The sequence below is a fragment of the Eriocheir sinensis genome, unplaced genomic scaffold, assembly GCF_024679095.1.
Source record: "Eriocheir sinensis breed Jianghai 21 unplaced genomic scaffold, ASM2467909v1 Scaffold54, whole genome shotgun sequence".
Lineage (NCBI taxonomy): Eukaryota > Metazoa > Arthropoda > Malacostraca > Decapoda > Varunidae > Eriocheir > Eriocheir sinensis.
In genome coordinates this window covers 559,174-585,342 of record NW_026111876.1, presented here as the reverse complement: position 1 = coordinate 585,342, position 26,169 = coordinate 559,174, and positions in this window count along the sequence as shown.

Here is a 26,169-nt window from a genome sequence, read left to right as displayed (position 1 = left end):
AAAATAAATTAAATTTGTTTGAAAATAGATATGCAAAACACATATAAAATTAGGCAGATTTGTATTGAAATACATAAACAAAATACACATAAAAAATTGTAAATTTTATGAAAATATTAAACAAATACACTTATAACAACGTAAATTTGAATAAAATATATATGCAAGATACACATTAAATAATGTAAATATGTATAAAAAAATATATACAAAAAACAAATAGAATAATGTAAAAGCGTATCAAAATAAATACACAGAATATTAATAAAATAACGTAGATTTGTATAAAAATAAAGATGCAAAATTCCCATAAAATAGCGCATTTTCTTTAAAAAATGTATATACCAAAATACACATAAAATATTTAAATTTGTATTGAAATAAATATACAAAATGCACATACAATAAGGTAGATTTGTATTGAAAGAGATATGCAAAAATACATATAAAACAATGTAAATTTGTTTCAAAATATATATACGAATACAAATAAAATAACGTAGATTTCTATAAAATTACATATACAAAATACACATAAAATTAAGGAAATACGTATAAAAAAATGTATACAAAATACACATAAAATAATGTAAATTCGAATCAAAATAAATAAACAAAATATCAATAAAAGAATGTGTATAATTTTGTATAAATATAAATATACAAAATACACATATAATAACGTAAATTTTATAAAACTATATACAAAAATACACAGAAGTAATTAAATCTGTATGAAAATAGATATGCAAAATACACATAAAATAAGCTATATTTGAATTGAAATATATATACAAAATACATAAAATAATGTAAATTTGTATAAAATTATGTATACAAATACACATATAATAACGTAAATTTGTATAAAAATATATAAACAAAATACTCATTAAATACTTTAAATACGTATGAAAAATATGTACAAAATACACATATAATAATGTAACTCGTATCAAAATAAGTAAACAAAATACCAATAAATTAATGTAAATTTGAATGAGGAAACGTATACAAAATACACATAAAATAACTAAAATTTCTATAAAAATATATGTACAAAAATGCACGTAAAATAAAGTAAATTTGCATAAAAATATATATATAAAACACATATTAAATAATAGAAATGCGTATCAAAATATGTATTCAAAATACCTATGAAATAATGTAAACTCGTATCGAGTTAAATTAACAAAATACCAATAAAATAATGTAGTTATGAATGAAAATATATATAGAAAATACACATCAAATAACCTAAATACAAATAGAATCATTCACATAAAATAATTTAAAATTGAATTAAATAAATATACAAAATAAACATGAAATAAGGTAAATTTGTCATGAAATATATGTACAAAATACACATAAAATAATGTCAATTTGTATGAAAACATATATACAAATACATATAAAATAACATGAATTTGTATAAAAAATATATATTCAAAATAAACATTAAATAATGTAAATGCTTATAAAAATATATATACAAAGTACATATAAAATAATGTAAATTCGTATCAAGATAAATCAACAAAATACCAATAAAATAATATATATTTGAATGAAAATAAATTTACAAAATACAAATAAAATAACTTAAATTTGTTTTAAAATATATAGAAAAATACCCAAAAAATAATTTGAATTTGTATGAAAATAGATATACAAAATACATATAAATTTTTTTTTGAAATATATATACAAAATACCCAAAAATTTTGTATATTTGTGTCAAAATATATCAACAAATACATATAAAATAATTTAAATATGTATGAAATATATATACAAAATACACATTAAATAATGGAAAAATGTATAAAAAATATATACAAAATACACATAGAATAACGTAAAATCGTATCAAACTAAATGAGCAGACTATCAATAAAATAATTTAGATTTCTATGAAAATAAAGATGCAAAATACCCATAAAATAATGGATATTTGTATAAAAATATATATACAAAAATACACATAAAATAATTAAACTTGTATTAAAATAAATATACAAAAATGCACGTACATTAAGGTAAATTTGTATTGAAATAAATATGCAAAATACATATCAAATAATGTAGATTTGTATTAAAAAATATATACGAAAACACATAAAATAAAGTAAATTTTTATGAAAATATATATAAAAAATACACATAAAATGATGTAGATACGTATAAAAATATATATACAAAATACACCTATAATAGGTAAATTCGTCTAAAATTCAATAAACTAAATCTTAAAAATATAATGTATAAATGTAGGAAAATAAATATACAAAATAATATATAAAATAACTAAAATTTGTATAAAAATATATACAAAAATAAACAAAAATAATTTCAATTTGTATGGAAATAGATATGCAAAGCACTCATCAAACAATGTAAATTTGTTACAAAATATATAGACGAATAAACATAAAAAACGTAGATTATTATAAAAATATATATAAAAAATACACATAAAATAATGTAAATACGTATAAAAATATATACAAAATACACATAAAATAATGTAAATTCGTACCAAAATAAATAAACAAAATACCAATAGAAGAATGTGAATTTGTATGAAAATAAATATACAAAATACACATAAAATAACGTAAATTTGTATAAAACTATACAAAAATACACAAAAGTAATTAAATGTGTATGAAAATAGATGTACAAAATATATATAAAATAAACTAAATTTGTATTGAAATATATATAAAAAAACGTAAAATAATGTATATTTGTATCAAAATAATTAAACAAATACGCATATAGTAACGTAAATTTGTTTTGAAATATATAAACAAAATACACATTAAATAATGAAAATACGTATACAAAATATATACAAAATACACCAATAATAATGTAAACTCGTATCAAAATACATAAACAAAATAATAATAAAAAATGTAAATTTGTATGAAAAAATATATACAAAATAAACATAAAATAACGCAAATTTTTATAAAAATATATGTACAAAAACGCAAATCAAATACTTTAAATTTGTAGAAGAATAAATAAACAAATTATACTTAAAATAAGGCAAATTTGTAATAAAAAAAAGGACAGAATACTCTTAAAATAATGTAAATTTGTATAACAACAACACAAATGCACATAAAATGAAGTAAAATTGTATAAAAAATATATACACAAAACACACATTAAATAATGTAAATGCGTATAAAAATATGTATAAAAAATACACATGAAGTAACCTAAATTCGTATCGAAATAAATGAACAAAATACCGATAAAATAATGTAATTTTGAAAGAAAATATATATAGAAAATTCACATAAAATGACGTAAATACAAATAAATATATTCACATAAAATAATTTGAATTTGAATGAAAATAAATATAAAAATAAACATCAAATAAGGCAAATTTGTAATAAAATATATATACAAAATACACATAAAATAATGTACATTTGTTTAAAAATATATATACGAATACACATAAAATAACGTAGATTTCTATAGAAATATATATACGAAACACACATGAAATGATGTAAATACGTATAAAAATATATACACAAAATACACATTAAATAATGTAAATTCGTATAAATATAAATAAACAAAATATATATATATATATATATATATATATATATATATATATATATATATATATATATATATATATATATATATATATATATATATATATATATATATATATATATATATATATATATATATATATATATATATATATATATATATATATATAAAAATAATGTAAATTGCATTCAAAAATAAATCAAATTCCGATAAAAGAATGTATATTTGTAGGAAAATAAATATACAAAATACACATAAAATTGCGAAAATTTGTATAAAAATATATACGAAAATACACAAAATTAATTTAAATTTGTATGAAAATAGATATACAAAATACACATATAATTAGTTAAATTTGTATTTAAATACATGTACTAAATACTGATAAAATAAAGTCAATTTGTATGAAATGAAAACAAATTCGCATAAAATAACGTACATTTGTATAAAATATATATCCAAAATATACATAGAATAATGTAAAATCGTATCAAAATAAATACACAGAATATCAATAAAATAATGTAAATTTGTATGAAAATAAAGATGCAAAAACCCCACAAAATAAACCATATTTTTATGAAAATACATATACAAAAATACACATAGAATAATTAAATTTGTATTAAAATTAATATTCACAATGCACATACAGAAAAGTAAATTTGTATTGAAAGAATATTCAAAATACACATAAAAAAATGTCAATTTGTTTCAAATTATATATACGAATACACAAAAAATAACGTAGATTTCTATGGAAATATATATACAAAATACACATGAAATGAGGTAAATACGTATAAATATATATATACAAAATACACATTAAATAATGAAAATTCGTGTAAAAATAAATAAACAAAATATCAATAAAATAATGTGTATTTGTATGAAAATACATATACAAAACACATAAAATATTGTAAATTTGTATAAAACTCTATAGAAAAATATACAAAAAATTATTTAAATTGGTATGAAAATAAATATACAAAATACACATAAAATTAGGTAAATTTGTATTGAAATACATATACAAAATACACATAAAATAATGTAGATTTGAATGAAAATATATAAACAAATACACTTAAAATAACGTAAATTTCTATCAAATATATTTAAAAAATACACATTAAATAATGTAAATATGTATAAAAATTTATATACAAAACACAAATAGAATAATGTAAAATCGTATCAAAATAAATACACATAATATTATTTAAATAATGTAAATTTGTATGAAAATAAAGATGCAAAATACCCATAAAATAACGATTTTTTTTGGTAAAAATATATATACCAAAATACACATAAAATATTTAAATTTGTATTACAATAAATATACAAAATGCACATACAATGAGGTAAATTTGTATTGAAATAGATATGCAAAATACATATAAAGCAATGTAAATTTGTTTCAAAATATATATACGAATACACATAAAATAACGTAGATTTCTATAAAAATATATATACAAAATACACAGAAAATGGAGTATATACGTGTAAGAAAATGTATACAAAACACACATAAAATAATGTAAATTCGTATCAAAATAGATAAACAAAATACCAATAAAAGAATGTGTATTTCTATAAATATAAATGTACAAAATACACATACAATAACGTAAAATTGTATAACACTATATACAAAAATAGACAAAAATAATTAGATTTGTATGAAAATAGATATACAAAAGACACATAAAATGAGCTAAATTTGAATTGAATTATATATACAAGAAAAATAAAATAATGTAAATTTGTATAAAAAATATTTATTCAAATACACATATAATAACGTAAATTTGTATAAACATGTTTTAACAAAATACACATTAGATAATGTAAATACGTATAAAAAATATGTACGTAATGTAAAAATTTATAAAAATAAAGATGCAAAATACCCATAAAATAACTCATATTTAAAAGAAATATATATACAAAAATACACGTAAAATAAATAAATTTGTATTAAAATAAATATACAAAATACACATACAATAAGGTAAATTTGTATTGAAATAGATATGCAAAATACACATAAAATAATGTTAATTTGTATCAAAATATATACGAATACACACAATAAAATAACGTATATTTATATGAAAATATATATGCAAAATACACTTAAAATTATGTAAATACGTAGAAAAATATATATTCAAAATACACATAAAATAAAGTAAATTCGTATCAAAATAAATAAACAAAATACCAATAAAAGAATGTGTATTTGTATAAATATAAATATACAAAATACACATTAAAAAAACGTAAATTTGTATAAAACTATATACAAAAACACACAGAAGTTATTAAATTTGAATGAAAATAGATATACAAAATACAGATAAAATAAGCTAAGTTTGAATTGAAATGTATATACAAAATACATAAAATAATGTTAATTTGTATCAAATTATTTATACAAATACATATAGTAATGTAAATTTGTTTAAAAATATATAAACAAAATACACTTTGAGTAATGTAAATACGTATAAAAAAATGTACAAAATACACATATAATCATGTAATTCGTATCAAAATAAATAAACAAAATAGCAATAAAATAATGTAAATTTGTATGAGAAAACATATACAAAATACACATAAAATAACGCAAATTTCTATAAAAATATGTACAAAAATGCACATAAAATAAAGTAAATTTGCATAAAAATATATATACAAAACACTCATTAAATAATGTAAATGCGTACATAAAATAACCTAAATTTGTATAAAACTATATGCAAAAATACACAAAATAATTAAATATGTATGAAAAGAAATATACAAAATACACATAAAATTAGGTAAATTTGTAATGATATACATAAACAAAATACATATAAAATAATGTAAATTTGAATGAAAATATATAAACAAATACACTTAACGTAACGTAAATTTGTATAAAATATATATACAAAATACACATTAAATAATGTAAATATGTATAAAAAAATATATACAAAACACAAATAGAATAATGTAAAATCGTATCAGAATAAATACACAGAATATTAATAAAATAATGTAAATTTGTATGAAAATTAAGATGCAAAATACCCATAAAATAACGCTTTTTATTTAAATATATATACCAAAACACACATAAAATATTTGAACTTGTATTAAAATAAATATACAAAGTGCACATACAATAAGGTAAATTTGTATTGAAATAGATATGGAAAATACCTATAAGACAATGTAAATTTGTTTCAAAATATGTACGAATACACATAAAATAACGTAGATTTCTATAAAAATATATATACAAAATACACATAAAATGAAGTAATTACGTATAAAAAAATGTATAGAAAATACATATAAAATAATGTGAATTCGTATCAAAATATATAAACAAAATACTAATAAAAGAATGTGTATTTGTATATATATAGATATACAAAATACAAATAAAATAACGTAAATTTATATAAAACTATATACAAAAATCCACAAAAGTAATTAAATTTGTATATAAATAGATATACAAAAACACATAAAATAAGCTAAATTTTAATTGAAATATATATACAACATACATAAAATAATGTAAATTTGTATAAAAATATTTATACAAATACACATATAATAACGTAAATTTGTAAAAAATATATAAACAAAACACACATTAAATAATGTAAATACGTATAAAAAAAATATGTATAAAATATGCAAATAATCATGTAATTCGTATCAAAATAAATAAACAAAATACCAATAAAATAATACAAATTTGTATGCGAAAACATATACAAAATACACATAAAATAACGCACATTTCTATAAAAATATATGTACAAAAATGCACATAAAATAAAGTATATTTGCATAAAAATAAATATTCAAAATACACATTAAATAATGTAAATGCGTATAAAAATATCTATACAAAATACCTATGAAATAAGTAAATTCGTATCGAGTTAAATTAACAAAATACCAATAAAATAATGTAATTTTGGATGAAAACATATATAGAAAATACACATAAAATAACATGAATACAAATACAAATATACACTTAAAATAATTTAAAATTGAATGAAATAAATATACAAAATAAACATAAAATAAGGTAAATTTGTAATGAAATATATGTAAAAATGCACATAAAATAATGTAAATTTGCATTAAAATATAAATACAAATATACATAAAATAACATGAATTTGAATAAAATTTGAATCAAATTATATACGAATACACACAATAAAATAACGTAAATTTTTATAAAAACATATATACAAAATACACATAAAATAATGTAAATACGTAGAAAAATATATATACAAAATACACATAAAATAACGTAAATTCGTATGAAAATAAATCAACAAAATTCCAATAAAAGAATGTATATTTGTATTAAAATATATATACAAAATACAAATAAAATAACTAAAATTTGTTTAAAAAAATATACAAAAATACACAAAAATAATTTAAATTTGTTTGAAAATAGATATGCAAAATACACATGAAATTAGGCAAATTTGTATTGAAATACATTTACTAAACAAACATAAAATTAGGTAAATTTATATGAAAATAGATAAGCAAATACACATAAAATAGCGTAAATTTGGATAAAATATATATACAAAATATACATTTAATAATTTCAATATGTATAAAAATATATATACAAAATACACATAAAATAAAGTAGAATCGTATCAAAATAAATAAACAGAATATCAAGAAAATAATGTAACTTTGTATGAGAATAAAGATGCAAAATACCCAAATAATTTCGCATATTTGTATAAAAATATATATACAAAAATACATATAAAATAAATAAATTTGAATTAAATTAAATATAAAAAATGCACATCCAATAAAGGAAATTTGTATTGAAATAGATATGCAAAATACACATCAATAATGTAAATTTGTATCAAAATATATATACGAATACTCATAAAATAGAGTAAATTTCTATGAAAATATGCATACAAAATACATATAAAATGATGTAAATAAGTATAAAAATATATACACCAAATATACCTCAAATAATGTAAATTCGTATCAAAATAAATAAACAAAATTGCGATAAAAGAACGTATATATGTAGGAAAAAAATATACAAAATACACCTAAAATAACGAAAATAATTTCAATTTGTATGAAAATAGATATACAAAATACTCATATGAATAGTTAAATTTGTATTTAAATACATGTACAAAATACACATAAAATAATGTAAATTTGTATGAAATGAAAACAAATACACATAAAGTAACGTACATTTGTATAAAATATATACACAAAATACACATAGAATAATGTAAAATCGAATTAAAATAAATACACAGAATATCAATAAAATAATGTAAATTTGTATGAAAATAAAGATGCAAAATACCCATAAAATAAAGCATATTTTTATAGAAATACATATACAAAAATACACATAGGATAATTAAATTTGTATTAAAATTAACATTCAAAATGCACATACAATAAGGTAAATTTGTATTCAAAAAATATGCAAAATACACATAAAAAAGTGTCAATTTGTTTCAAAATATATATACGAATACTCATAAAATAACGTAGATTTCTATAAAAATATATATATAAAAAACACATGAAATGATGTAAATACGTATAAAATATATACAAAATACATTAAATAATGTAAATTCATGTCAAAATAAATAAACAAAATGTCAATAAAGAATGTGTATTTGTATGAAAATAGATATACAAAATACACATAAAATAACCTAAATTTGTATAAATCTATATACAAAAATACACATATATAATTTAAATTTTTATGAAAATAAATATACAAAATACACATAAAATTAGGTAAATTTGTATTGAAATATATTTACAAAATACACTTAAAATAATGTAAATTTGAAAGAAAATATATAAACAAATACACTTTAAATAACGTAAATTTGTATAAAATATATATACAAAATACATTAAAAATGTAACATGTATAAAAATATATACAAAACACAAATAGAATAATGTAAAATCGTATCAAAATATATACACAGAATATTAATAAAATAATGTAAATTTGTATGAAAATTAATATGCAAAATACTTATTAAATAACGCTTTTTTTATATAAAATTATAGATACCAAAGTACACATAAAATATTTGAATTTGTATTAAAATAGATATACAAAATGCACATACAATAATGTAAATTTGTATTGAAATAGATAGGCAAAATACATATAAAACAATGTAAATTTGTTTCAAAATATATATACGAATACACATAAAATAACGTAGATTTCTATAAAAATACATATACAAAATACACTTAAAATTAAGTAAAAACGTATAAAAAAAGTATAAAAAATACACATCAAATAATGTAAATACGTATATATAAATATATATATATATATATATATATATATATATATATATATATATATATATATATATATATATATATATATACAAAATACACACAAAATAATCTAAATTTGGATTGAAATATATATAAAAAATATATAAAATTAATTAAATTTGTATAAAAATATTTATACAAATACACATATAATAACGTAAGTTTGTATAAAAATATATAAACAAAATAAACATTAAATAATATAAATACGTATTAAAAAATATGTACAAAATACACATGTAATCATGTAATTCGTATCAAAATAAATAAACAAAATACCAATAAAATAATGTAAATTTGTATGAGAAAATATATACAAAATACAAATAAAATAACGCAAATTTCTATGAAAATATATGTACAAAAATGTACATAAAATAAATTTTCATAAAAAAATATATACAAAACACACATTAGATAATGTAAATGAGTACAAAAATATGTATACAAAATACCTATGAAATAATCTAAATTCGAATCGAATTAAAACAAAAAAATACCAATAAAATATATATATAGAAAATACACATAAAATAATCTAAATACAAATACAAGTATACACATGAAATAATTTAAAATTGAATGAAATAAATATACAAAATAAACAGAAAATAAGGTAAATTTGTAATGAAATATATGTAAAAATACAATTAAAATAATATAAATTTGTATGAAAACATATATACAAAAACACATAAAATAGCATGAATTTGTATAAAATTTGTATCAAAATACAAATAACACAATAAAATAAAGTAAATTTTTAAGAAAATACATACAAAATACTCATAAAAAAAATGTAAAAACGTAGAAAAATATATATACAAAATTTAATATGTATTTTGTATATATATTTTTTAGAAATTTGCTTTATTTTATGTGTATTCGTATATATATTTTAAAACAAATTTACACTGTTTTATGTGTATTTTGCATATTTTTTTTAATACAAATGTACCTTATTGTATTTGCATTTTGTATATTAATTTTAATACAAATTTAATTATTCTATGTGTATTTTTGTATATGTATTTTTATAAAATTTTTATTATTTTATTGATATTCTGTTCATTTATTTTGATACGCTTTTACATAATTCTATGTGTATTTTGTATATATATTTTTATAATCTTTCCATTATTTAATGTGTATTTTGTATATATATTTTTACAAATTTACGTTATTTTTGTGTATTTGTTGATATATTTTGACACAAATTTACAGTATTTTATGGTATTTTGTATATATATTTCAAAAGAAATTTACCTAGTTTTATGTGTATTTTATATATACTTCATATAAATTCAAATTATTTCTAGGTATTTGTGTATATATTTTAATAAATTTTACTAGTTATGTGTATTTTGTAAATTTATTTTCATTCAAATATATATTATTTTATTGGTATTTTGTTGATTTATTTTGAAAACACATTTTATATTATTTTATATGTACTTTGTATATATATTTTTATACATTTACATTATTTAATGTTTATTTTGAATATATATTTATACAAATTCATGTTATTTTATGTGTATACAAATATATATTTTCATACAAATTTACATTATTTTATGTGTATTTTGTACATATATTTCATTACAAATCTACCTTATTTTATGTTTATTTGTATATTAATTTATTCAATTTTAAATTATTTTATGTATATTGTTATCTATATTTAGGCTATTTTAGGTGTATTTTTATATATATTTTCATCCAAAATTACATTATTTTATTGTTTTTTGTTAATTTAATTCGATACAATTAAGATTATTTGATAGATATTTTGAATACATATTCTTATAAGCATTTACATTATTTAATGTGTTTTGTATATATATTTTATGCAAATTTGCTTTATTTTATGTGCATTTTGTACATATATTTTAAAGAAATTTGCGTTATTTTATGAGTATTTTGTAAATGTATTCTCACACAAATTTACATTATTTATTGGTATTGTTTATTTATTTTGATACGAGTTATATTATTATATGAGTATTTTGTACATATTATTTATACGTATTTACATTATTTAATGAGTATTTTGTATATATTTTATAAAATTTACGTTATTATATGTGTATTTGTATAATATTTTGATACATTTACATTATTTATGTATTTTGTATACATATTTCAATTAAAATTTAGCTTATTTTCTGTGTATTTTGTATATTCATTTTCATACAAATTTAATTACTTTTGAGTATTTTTGTATATAGTTTCATACAAATTTCCGTTAGTTATGTGTATTTTCTATATTTATATTTATACAAATACACATTCTTTTATTGGCATTTTGTTTATTTATTTTGATACGAATTTACATTATTTTAAGTGTATTTTGTATACATTTTTTATACGTATTTACTTAATTTTATGTGTATTTTTTTTATATATTTTTATACACATTTACGTTATTATATGTGTATTTGTATAAATATTTTGATACAAATTTACATTATTTTATGTATGTTGTATATATATTTCAATTCAAATTTAGCTTATTTTATGTGTATATTGTATATCTAATTTCATACAAATGTAATTACTTTGTTGATTTTGTATATAGTTTTATATAAATTTACGTTATTTTATGTGTATTTTGTATATTTATATTTATACAAATATACATTCTTTTATTAGTATTTTATTTATTTATTTTGATACGAGTTTTCATTATTTTATATGTATTTTGTATACATTTTTATATTCGTATTTACTTCATTTTATGTGTATTTTGTATATATATTTTTATAGAAATCTACGTTATTTTATGTGTATTCGTATATATATTTTGAAACAAATTTACATTCTCTTATATGTACTTTGCATATCTATTTCAATACAAATTTACCTTAATGTATGTGCATTTTGTATATTTATTTAATAACTCAAATATTTTATGTGTTCTGGTATATATTTTTATAAAAAAGCGTTATTTTTATATTGTATGCATCTTAATTTTCATACAAATTTACATTATTTTATTCATATTCTGTGTATTTATTTTCATACGATTTTTTTATTATTTTGTATATCAATTTTCATAGAAATACACATTCTTTTATTGGTATTTTGTTTATTTATTTTGACGCGAATATACATTATTTAATGAGTATTTTGTATATATATTTTTATACGTATTTACATCATTTCAAATGTATTTTGTATATATATTTCTATAGAAATCTACGTTATTTTATGTGAATTCGTATAAAGATTTTGAAACAAATTTACACTGTTTTATGTGTATGTTGCATATTTTTTTAATACAAATTTACCTTATTGTTTTTGCATTTTGTATATTAATTTTAATAAAAATTTGATTATTCTATGTGTTTATGTATTTAAAAAAAAAAAATATGCTTAGTTTTATTGATATTTTGCATCATTATTTTCATACAAATTTACATTATTTTATTGATATTCTGTATTTATTTTGATACCATTTTACATTATATATGTGTATTTTGTATATATATTTTATAAATATAAGTTATTGTATGTGTATTTGTTTTCATTTCATACAAATTTACATTATTTTATGTGAATTTTGTACATGTATATAAATAGACATTAACTAATTATATGTGTATTTTGTATATGTATTTTTATACAAATTGAAATTATTTTGTGTATATTTTTATATATTATATAAATTTTCGTAATTTTATTGATATTCTATTTATTTATTTTGAAACGATTTACAATATTTTATGTGAATTTTGTATATATATTTTTATACATATTTACATTATTTAATGTATATTTCGTATATATATTTTATGAAAATTTGCCTAATTTTAAGTATAGTTTGATATCTATTTTCAAACAAATTTAAAATATTTTTTGTACATTATTTATGTATTTGTAAATGTATTTCATAACAAATTTACTTTATTTTATGTGAATTTTGTATATTTATTTTCATAAAAATTTAAACTATTTTGTATATTTTGTATATAGTTTTATGCAAATTAAGTTATTTTATGTGTATTTTGTATATCTATTTCTCACACAAATACACATTATTTTATTGATATTTTGTTTATTTATTTTGACGCGAATTTACGTTATTTAATGTGTATTTTGTATATATTTTTTTATACGTATTTACATCTTTTCATGTATATTTTTTATATTTATTTATATAGAAATCTACGTTGATTTATGAGTATTCGTATATAGATTTTAAGACAAATTACCCTGTTTTATGTGCATTTTCTATATTTTTTCAATACAAATTTACCTTATTGTATATGTATTTTTATATTAATTTAATTCAAATTTAATTATTCTATGTGTATTTTTGTATATATTTTATAAAAATTTTAGTTATTTTATGTTTTTTGTATTTATTTTCATACAAATTTACATTATTTTATTGATATTCTGTGTATTTATTTTGATACGAATTTACATTATGCTGTGTATTTTGTATATATATATTTTATACGTATATACATTATTTTATGTGTATTTGTTTTCATTTCATAAAATTTACATTATTTTATGTATATTGTATACATATTCAAATACAAATTTAACTAATTTTATGTGTATTTGTATATATCTTTTCATACAAATTTAAATTATTTTGTGTGTATTTTGTGTATATTTTATATAAATTTTCCTTATTTTATGTGTATTTTGTATATTTTTTCCTACAAATATACGTTATTTTATCGAAATTTGTTTATTTATTTTGATACGAATTTACATTATTTTTTATATATATATATATTTTATACTATTCGTATATATATTTTGATACAATTTTCATTATTTCATGATATTTTGTATACATATTTTTATACAAATTTACATTTTTTAATATGTGTTTTGTATATTTATTTTAACAAGTTTAATTATTTTATAAGAATTTTTATATATATTTTATACAAATATGCTTTATTATATTGGTATTTTGCATCTTTATTCTCACACAAATTCATATTATTTTATTGATATTCTGTTTATTTATTTTGATACGATTACATTATTATTCTGTATATTTTGTATATATATTTTATACATATTTAAATTATTTAATGAATATTTTGTATATATATTTTATCCAAATTACGTTATTTATATGTGTATTTGTATATATATTTTCATTCAAATTAGCATTATTTTATGTGTGTTTCTATATATTTGAATTCAAATTTAGCTAATTTTATGTGTATTTTGTATATCTATTTTCAAAAAAATAATTATTTATGTTTATTTTTGTATATATTTTATATAAATTTTAGTTATTTTATTTGTATTTTGTATATATATTTTTATACAAATATACATTCTTTTATTGGAATTTTGTTTATTTATTTTGATACAATTTGCATTATTTTTGTGTATTTTGTATGTATATTTTTCACGTATTTACATTATTTTATGTATATTTTGTATATATATTTTCATAAAATTTATGTTGTTTTATTGTGTATTCGTATAGAATTTGATACAAATTTTATTCAATTCATGTTATTTTATATGTGTTTGTATATATATTTCAATACAAACTTACATTATTTTATGTGCATTTTTATATTTATTTTATTACAAACTTATTTTATGTGTGTTTTGGTATATATTTTGCATATTAATTCATTCAATTTTAAATTATTTTATTCATATTCTGTGTATTTATTTTCATACGTTATTCTATTTGTATTTTGTATATATTTTATATATATTTACATTATTTAATTTTGTGTATATATTTTCGTTATTTTAAGTATTTGTTTATATATTTTCATTCAAATTGACATTATTGTATACATATTTGTATACATTTAAATTTTAGTTTTATGTATTTGTAAATTTCTTTTATAAAAATTTTTAAATTATTTATTATTTAATTATTTTATGTATTTTGTATATATTTTATTCAAATATGCGTTATTTTATGTATATTTTGTATATCTATTTTCATACAAAATACATTCTCTTATTGATTTTTTTATTTATTTTGACGTGAATTTACATTATTTAATGTGTATTTTGTACATATTTTTTATACGTATTTACATTATTTAATGTGTATTTTGTATATATATTTCTACACAAATCTACGTTATTATATGTGTATTTGTATAAATATTTTGAAACAAATTTACACTATTTATGTGTATTTTGCATATATTTTTAATTCAAGTTTAGCTTATTGTTTATGTATTTTGTATATTAATTTTAATATAAATTTTATTATTCTTTGTGTATTTTGTATATATATTTTATAAATTTATGTTATTTTATGTGTATTTTGCATCTTTATTTTTATCCAAATTTCTTTTATTAGTATTTAGTTTATTTATTTTGATACCTTTTACATTATTCTATGTATTTTGTATATATTTAATTTATATGTATTTACTTCATTTTATGTGTACATTTTGTATATATTTATAGAAATTTACGTTATATTATTTGTATTCTGTATATATATTTTGAAACAAATTTGACTATTCTTTTATATGTATTTTGTATATCTATTTCAATACAAATTTATTTTTTTGTGTATTTTGTATATATTTTTATTTAAATTTTCAAATATTTTATGTGTGTTTTGGTTATATATTTTCCTAATTTTCATACAAATATACATTCTTTTATCAATTTTGTGTATTTATTTTCATACAAATTTACAATATTCTCTATTATATTTGGTATATATATTTTTATTTACATCATTATTTAATGCGAATTTTGTGTATATTTTTATAGAAATTTACGTTATTTTAAGTGTATTTGTTTATATATTTTCATTCAAATTGACATTATTGATGTGTATTTTGTATATCTATTTCGTACAAAATTTAATTAATTGTATGTGCATTTGTATATTTATTTCATACAAATTTTAATTATTTATTATGTATTTTTGTATATTTATTTTATTCAAACATGCGTTACTATATTGTATTTTGCATATTTATTTTCATGCAAATTTACATTCTTTTATTGATATTCTGTTTTATTTATTTTGATACGAATTTACATTATTCTATGTATTTTGTATATATATATTTTATACATATTTACATAATTTCATGTATTTTGTATATATATTTATAGAAATTGCTATTTTATGTATTCGTTTAAAGATTTTCACAAATTTACATTATTTTATGTATTTTGCATATTTTTAATACAAATTTACTTATTGTTTATGCATTTAGTATATTTATTTAATATAAATTTAATTATTCTATGTGTATTTTTGTATATATATTTAAAAAAAATGCTTATTTTATGGGTATTTTGCATCTTTATTTTCATCCAAATTTAAATTATTTCATTGATATTCTGTGTATTTATTTTGATACTTTTTACATTATTCTATGTGCTTTGTATATATATTTACTTTTATTTAATGTATTTGAAATATATTTAAATGTACGTTATTTATGTATTTGTTTTAATTTCATTCAAATTTACATTATTTTATTTGTATTTTGTATATATTTTATTACAAATTTGACTAATTATATCTGTATTTTGTATATCTATTTTAATACAAATTAAAATTATTTTTTGTGTATTTTTATATAGACTTTTATTTAAATTTCGTTATTTTATGTGTATTTTGTATATATATTTACATACAAATATACATTCTTTTATCGGAATTTTGTTTATTTATTTTGATACAAATTTACAATATTTGATGTATATTGTGTATATATATTTTCATAATTATTTAAGTCATTTATATGTATTTTGTATATATATTTCATAGAAATCTACGTTATTTTATGAGTATTCGTATATATTTTGAAACTAATTTACATTATTGATGTATTTTGGTATTCTTTCAATACAAATTTACCTTATTGTATGTGCATTTTGTATATTTATTTTAATACAAATTTAATTATTCTATATGTATTTTGTATATGTATTTTTATACAAATATGTTACTATATTGGTATTTTGCATCTTTATTTCATGCAAATTTACATTATTTTATTGATATTCTGTTTATTTATTTTGATACGATTTACATTATTCTATGTGTATTTTGTATATATATTTTATACATATTTACTATTTAATGTATTTTGTATATATATTTTATGCAAATTTACATTATTTTATGTGTATTTGTATATATTTAAATACAAATTTAACTAATTATATATGTATTTTGTATATTTATTTTCATACAAATACACATTCTTTTGTTGATATTTTGTTTATTTATTTTGACACGAATTTACATTATTTAATGTGTATTTTGTATATATTTTTATACGTATTTATATCATTTCATGTATTTTCTATATATATTTCATAGAAATCTACGTTTTTTATGTATTCTTATATGTATTTTCACACAAATTTACATTATTTTATGTGTATTTTTTATATATATTTCATTACAAATTTACTTCATTTTTATGTTTATTTTATTTTATTTTCAATCAAATTTAAATTATTTTTGTGTATATATTTTTTATATTTGATATTTTTATGTATTTTGCATATATATTTTCATTCAAAACTACATTATTTTATTGATATTTTGTTCATTTATTTCAATACAATTTAAATTATTTCATGTGTATTTTTATATATTATTTTATGTCTATATTTATTTGTATTTACGTTATTTTATGTATATTTTCTATATATATTTTCATTCAAATTTACATTATTTTATCGGTATTTTGTTCAGTTATTTTGATAAATTTACATTTATTTAATGTGTGTTTTGTATATATATATTCATACAATTTTATGTCATTTCATGTGTATTTGTGTTGTTGTTGTTATTTAAATTGACATTATTTTAAGTATATTCTGTATATTATTTTGATACAAATTTACATCATTTTATGTGTATTTTGTATATTTATTTTCATACAAATTTCAGTATTTGATTTGCGTTTTGTACATGTATTTTTATAAATTTGCGTTATTTTATGTGTATTTTGTATATATTTTCATGAAATTTACATTTCTTTATTATTATTTTGTATGAATTTTGATACGAATTTTCATTATTTATGTGTATTTTGTATATGTTTTGTATACGTATTTCATTTTTAATGTGTATTTTTTATATATTTTAAAACAAATTTACATTATTTTATCGTATTTGTTTATTATTTTAATACAAATATACAATATTTATGTATTTTTATATATATTTCAATACATTTGGTTTTATTTTATATATATTTTGTATATTTTCATACAAATTTAAATTACTTATGTATTTTTTATATAACATACAAATTTACGTTATTTTATGTGTTTTTGTATATTTATTTTAAATTGACATTCTTTTAGTATTTTTTATTTATTTTTTTGCAATTTACATTATTTTATGTATTTTGTATATATTTTATACGTTTCCATCATTTGTGTATTTTTATATATATTTTATAGAAATTTGTTATTTTATGTGTATTCTGTATATATTTTGCAACAAATTTTAATTATTTTGATATGTGTTTTGCATATCAATTTCAATACAAATTTACCATATTGTATGTATTTTGTATATATATTTTGTACAAATTTTATTATTTTTGTATATATATATATATATATATATATATATATATATATATATATATATATATATATATATATATATATATATATATATATATATATATAAATATATATATATATATATATATTATATATATATATATATATTATATTTATTTATTTTATATATATTGATTATTCATAGTATTTTGTATATTTTACATATTTACATTATTTAATGTGCATTTTCTAAATATATTTATACATTTACGTTACTTTATGTCTATTTGTTTATATATTTTCATTAAAATTTACATTATTTTATGTATTTTGTATGTATTACAATACAAATTTATCTAATTTTATGTATTTTCATACAAATTGAATTTAAATTTTTGTGTATTTGTATGTATTTTATACAACTACTAGTTATTTTATATATTATTTTGTATATGTATTTCCTACATATATACATTCTTTTATTGAAATTTAGTTTATTGAATTTGATACGAATTTACATTATTTTAGGTGTATTTTGTATATATATTTTTATTCGTATTTACATCATTTTATGTGTATTTTTTATATATTTTTTCATAGAAATTTACGTTATTTTACGTATTTTCGAATACATATTTTAATACAAATTTATCTTATTGTATGTGCATTTTATATATTTATTTTAATACAAATTTCATTATTTTATGTGTGTATTTTGTATGTATATTTGAATATATACTCAAAATAAATATTAAATAATGTAAATGTGTATAAAATATATATATATACAAAGTACATATAAAATAATGTAAATTTCTGTCAAGATAAATCAACAATACCAATAAAATAATATATATTTGAAATGAAAATAAGTTACAAATACAAATAAAGTAACTTAAATTTTTTTTAAAATATAAACAAAAATACCCAAAATAATTAGAATTTGTATGAAAAATAGATATCCTGGTAAAATATTTATAAAAATAATTTTGAAATATATACAAAATACTAACAAAATATTGTATATTTGTGTCCAAATACATCAACAAATCACATAAAATAATGTAAATTTGTATGAAATATATATACAAATACATTAAATAATGGAAATGTATAAAAATATATATACAAAATACATAGAAAAACAAAAATCGTATCAAACTAAATGAGCAGAATATCAATAAATTAATTTAGATTTCTATGAAAATAAAAATGTAAATGCCATAAAATAATGGATATTTGTTATAAAATATATGTAAAATACACATAAAATAATTAATTTGTATTAAAATAAATATATACAAAATGCACGTGCTAATTGGTAAATTTAAAGTTGAAATAAATATGCAAATAATACATCAAATAATGATTAGTATTAAAAATATATTCGAAAACACATACAATAAAGTAAATTTCTGAAAAATATATATAAAAATAATACATAAAATGATGTAAATAGTATAAAAATATATATACACAAATACACCTATAATAAGGTAAACTCAAGTTTAAAATTAAATAAACTAAATTTTAATAATATAATGTATAAATGTAGGAAAATAAATATACAAAATATAATATAAAATAACAAAAATTTGTATAAAATATACAAAATAAAATAAATAATTTCAATTTGTAGGAAATAGATATGCAAGCACTGTCAAACAATGTAAATTTGTTTGCAAAATATATATACGAATAAACATAAAAACGTAAATTCCTGTAAAAATATATAAAAAATACACATAAATAATGTAAATACGAATAAAAAATATATATACAAAATACACATATAATAATGTGAAATTCACCAAAATAAATAAACAAAATACCAATAGAAGAATTTGAATTTAGATGAAAATAAATATACAAAATACATAAAATAACGTAAATTTGTATAAAACTATGTACAAAATACACAAAAGTAATTTAAATACAAATTTACCAAATTTTATGTGTATATTGTATTATTTAAATAAATATATATATATATATATATATATATATATATATATATATATATATATATATATATATATATATATATATATATATATATATATATATATGCTTTCTTTCTATATATATATATATATATTTATATACAGAATACACATGAAATGATGTAAATACCTATAAAATGTATATATACACTATACACATTAAATAATGTAAACTGAGTCAAAATAAATAAACAAAATATCATTAAAAGAATGTGTATTTGTGAAAATAGATATACAAATACACATAAAAATTGTAAATTTGTATAAAATTCTATACAAAATACACAAACAATTATTTAAATTTGTATGATAATAATACAATATACACATAAAATTAGGTAAATTTGTTGAAATACATATACAAAATATACATAAAATAATGTAAATTTGAAGGAAACTATATAAACAAATACACTTAAAATAACGTAAATTTGTATGAATATATATGCAAAATACATTAAATAATGTATATATGTATAAAAAATATATAAGAAACAGAAATAGAATAATAAAATAGTATCAAAATAAATACACAGAATATTAATAAAATAATGTAAATTTACATGAAAATAAAGATGCAAAATACCTAAAATAATGCATTTTAAAAATATATATACCAAAATACACATAAAATATTAAAATTTGTATTAACATAAATATAAAAATGCACATACAATAAGGTAAATTTGACATTAAAATAGATATGCAAAATACATAAAATAATGTAAAAAAAATTTGTTTCAAAATATATATAACGAATACATATAAAATAACGTAGATTTCTTTTGAAAATATATATAAAATACACAAAATGAAGTAAATACGTATAAGAAAATGTATACAAAATACACAAAAATAATGTAAATTCAATCAAAATAAATAAACAAAATAATTAATAAAAGAATGTATTAGATGGAGTAAATATACAAAATACATAAAAATAACGTAAATTCTATAAAACTATATACAAAAATAAACAAAAATAATTAAATTTGTATGAAAATAGATATACAAAGACACATAAAATAAGCTAAATTTGATTTGAAATATACAAAATACATAAAATAATGTAAATTTGTATCAAAATATTTATTCAAATATACATATAATAACGTTAATTTGTATAAAATATATAATCAAATACATGTTAAATAAATGTAAATATGTATAAAAAAATGTACGTACTGTAAAATTTATAAAAATAAAGATGCAAAATACCCATAAAATAAACTCTCATATTTAAAAATATATATACAAAATATACATGAAATAATTAAATTTGTATTAAAATAAATATACAAACACACACCATTAATAGCTAAATTTATATTGAAATAGATATGATAATATAAAATAATGTACTTGTATCAAATATATACGGAATACAATAAAATAACGTAAATTTTGTGCAAATAAATATACAAATTACACATTAAGCAATGTAAATATTGTATAAAAATATGTGCAAAACACATATCATGTAATTATCAAAATAAATAAACAATGTTTTATGAAAATAAATATACAAAATAATGTGGGGGGGGCTTATGACGTAGAAAAAATACATGCCAAAATACACATGTAATAATGTAAATTGCATCAAAATAAATAAACAAATACCAATGAAGAAGAATGTGTATATGTATAAAAATATGCAAAATATACATAAATAACGTATTTGTATAAAACTATATACAAAATACACAGAAGTAATTAAATTTGTATGAAAATAGATATACAAAATACAGATAAGCTAAATCTGAATTGAAATGCACATACAAAATACATAAAATAATGTAAATTTGTATCAAATATTTATACAAATACATATTATAACGTAAATAGTTTTAAAATATATAAACAAATGCACATTGGTGAATGTAAATACGTATAAAAATATACAAAATACACATATTATCATGTAATTCGTATCAAAATAAATAAACAAAAAGCAATGAAATAATGTAAATTTTATGAAGGCATATACAAATACACATAAAATAACATAATTTTCTATTAAGATATATGTGCAAAAATTGACATTAAATAGTAGATTTGCATAAAATATATACAAAACACACATTAAATAATATAAATGCATATATAAAATAACCTAAATTTGTATAAAACTATATACAAAATACACAAAATAATTACATATGTATGAAAATAAATATACAAAATACACATAAAACTCAGGAAACTTGTGTTGAAATGCATATACAAAATACACATAAAATAATGTAAATTTTGTAAATATATAAACATATACACTTAAAATAACGTAAATTTGTATAAAATATATATACAAATACTCATTAAATAATGTAAATATGTAATAAAAAATATATGCAAACACAAATAGAATAATGTAAAATCGTATCAAAATAAATACACAGAATATTAATAAAAATGTAATTTTGTAGTGAAAATTAAGAAGCAAAAGGCTCTTACCATATAAAATAACCGCATTTTTTTAATATATATACGAAAAAACACGTAAAATATTTGAATTTGTACTAAAATAAATATACAAAATGCACATACTATAAGGTAAATTTGTATTGAAATAGATATGTAAAATATATATAAAATAAATAAGTTTGTTTCATAAAATATATATAGGAATACACAAAATAACGTAGATTTTATAAAAATATATATACAAAATACATATGTAAATTAAGTTAAAGGTTACGTATAAAAATGTGGATACAGGGCTGGCTACATAAAATAATGTAAACTGTAATCAAAATAAATAAAACAAGATGACTAATAAAAGAATGTGTGCTTTTTATACATATAATATGCTGTGACATAATATAAATAAATAAATACATAATTTATATCAAACTATATACAAAATACACATAAGTAAATTAAATTTAGGCGAAATTAGATATAACAGCCACACATAAATAAGCTAATTTAAATTGAAATATATACAAAAATACATATAATAATAATGTAATTTGTATCAAAATTATTTATACAAATACATTGTCATATAATATAGTAAATTTGTTTAAAAATATATTAACAAAAACACACATTAAATAATGTAAATGCATATAAAATATGTATACAAATACGTATGAAATAACTCTAAATTTATCTAATTCACCAACAAAATGCTACACAAAATCAATATAATTTTGATGAAAATATATATAAAATACAAATAACCTAAATACAAATACACATATACACATAAAATAATTTAAAATTGGAATGAAATAAATACAAACAAAATAAACATAAATAAAGATAAATGTAAATGAAATATATGAAAAAATACATATAAAATAATGTAAAATTTGTATGAAATGAAAATATATATACAATTTTTTTTTTTTTTTTTTTTTTTTTTACGTCGCGTCTATAGCGCTGGTAGGTTTTTTCCTCGGTGGGGCCTGATGGTCGGCCAAAGGCTTTTTTCCCGTGGGTCCTGATGGCCGGCCCAGCCTGTTCTGGCGCAGGGTGAGGCTTGCAGGTGGTTATCTTGCATTGGCTTCATGCTGCCTCCTGGAGCTCATCTTTAATCCCAGAATCTAGAGATTCCGCTGATAGGTGGTCTTCGACAGCATGTGGTAGTTTTTGCCACTGAGTAAGGCGGCAGGCTGAAAATCCAAGCTTGAGGTACCTGGGGAATTAAATCAGGACCGTCTTCTGAACGCGGTGGTGTTACTCTTTAATGATCCAGCTTACTGCCTTCCCAAAATACATATAAAGCCAGCAATGAATTTGTTTAAAATTTGTATCAAAATATATACATGAATACACAATATAAAATAACGTAACTTTATGTTATATATACAAAATACATAAAATGTATATACGTAGAAAAATATATATACAAAATTACTCATAAAATAATGTAATTTTGTATCAAAATAAATAAACAAAAATTTCCTAAGGCAAATGTATATTTGTAGAAAAATATATATGTCAAAATACAATAAAATAACTAAAAATTTGTATAAAATATATAAATGTAAAATACACAAAATAATTTAAATTGTCAAAAATAGATATGTAAAATACATACAAATAGGGTAAATTTTGTATTGAAATACATATATAAAAAACACATATAAAAATAAATGTAAATTTGTATGAGAATATAAAAACAAATACACATAAAATAACGTAAATTTTTGATAAATATATATAAGTTAAAATATACATTAAATATTTCAACATATGTATAAAATATATATGTTAAAATACTCATAAAATAATGTTAAATCGCATCAAAATAAATAAATAAAACAGAATATCAATAAAATAATGTAAATTTGTATGAAAATATAGATGAAATTCTATATATTAACTCCATATTTGTGTAAATATATTTAAAGAAATACATATACAATAATTAATTTTGCTCATTAAAATATAAATATTATACAAAATGCACATACAACAAAGCAAAATTGTATTGAAACAGAAAATGCAAAAATACAATAATGTAAATTTGGATCAAAAATATATATAATACAATAATTAAATAGAGTATTATGTGAAAGGTATATAAAAAATAAGTATATAAAACATGATGTAAATAGGCATAAAATATATATACCAAATATACTCAAATAATGTC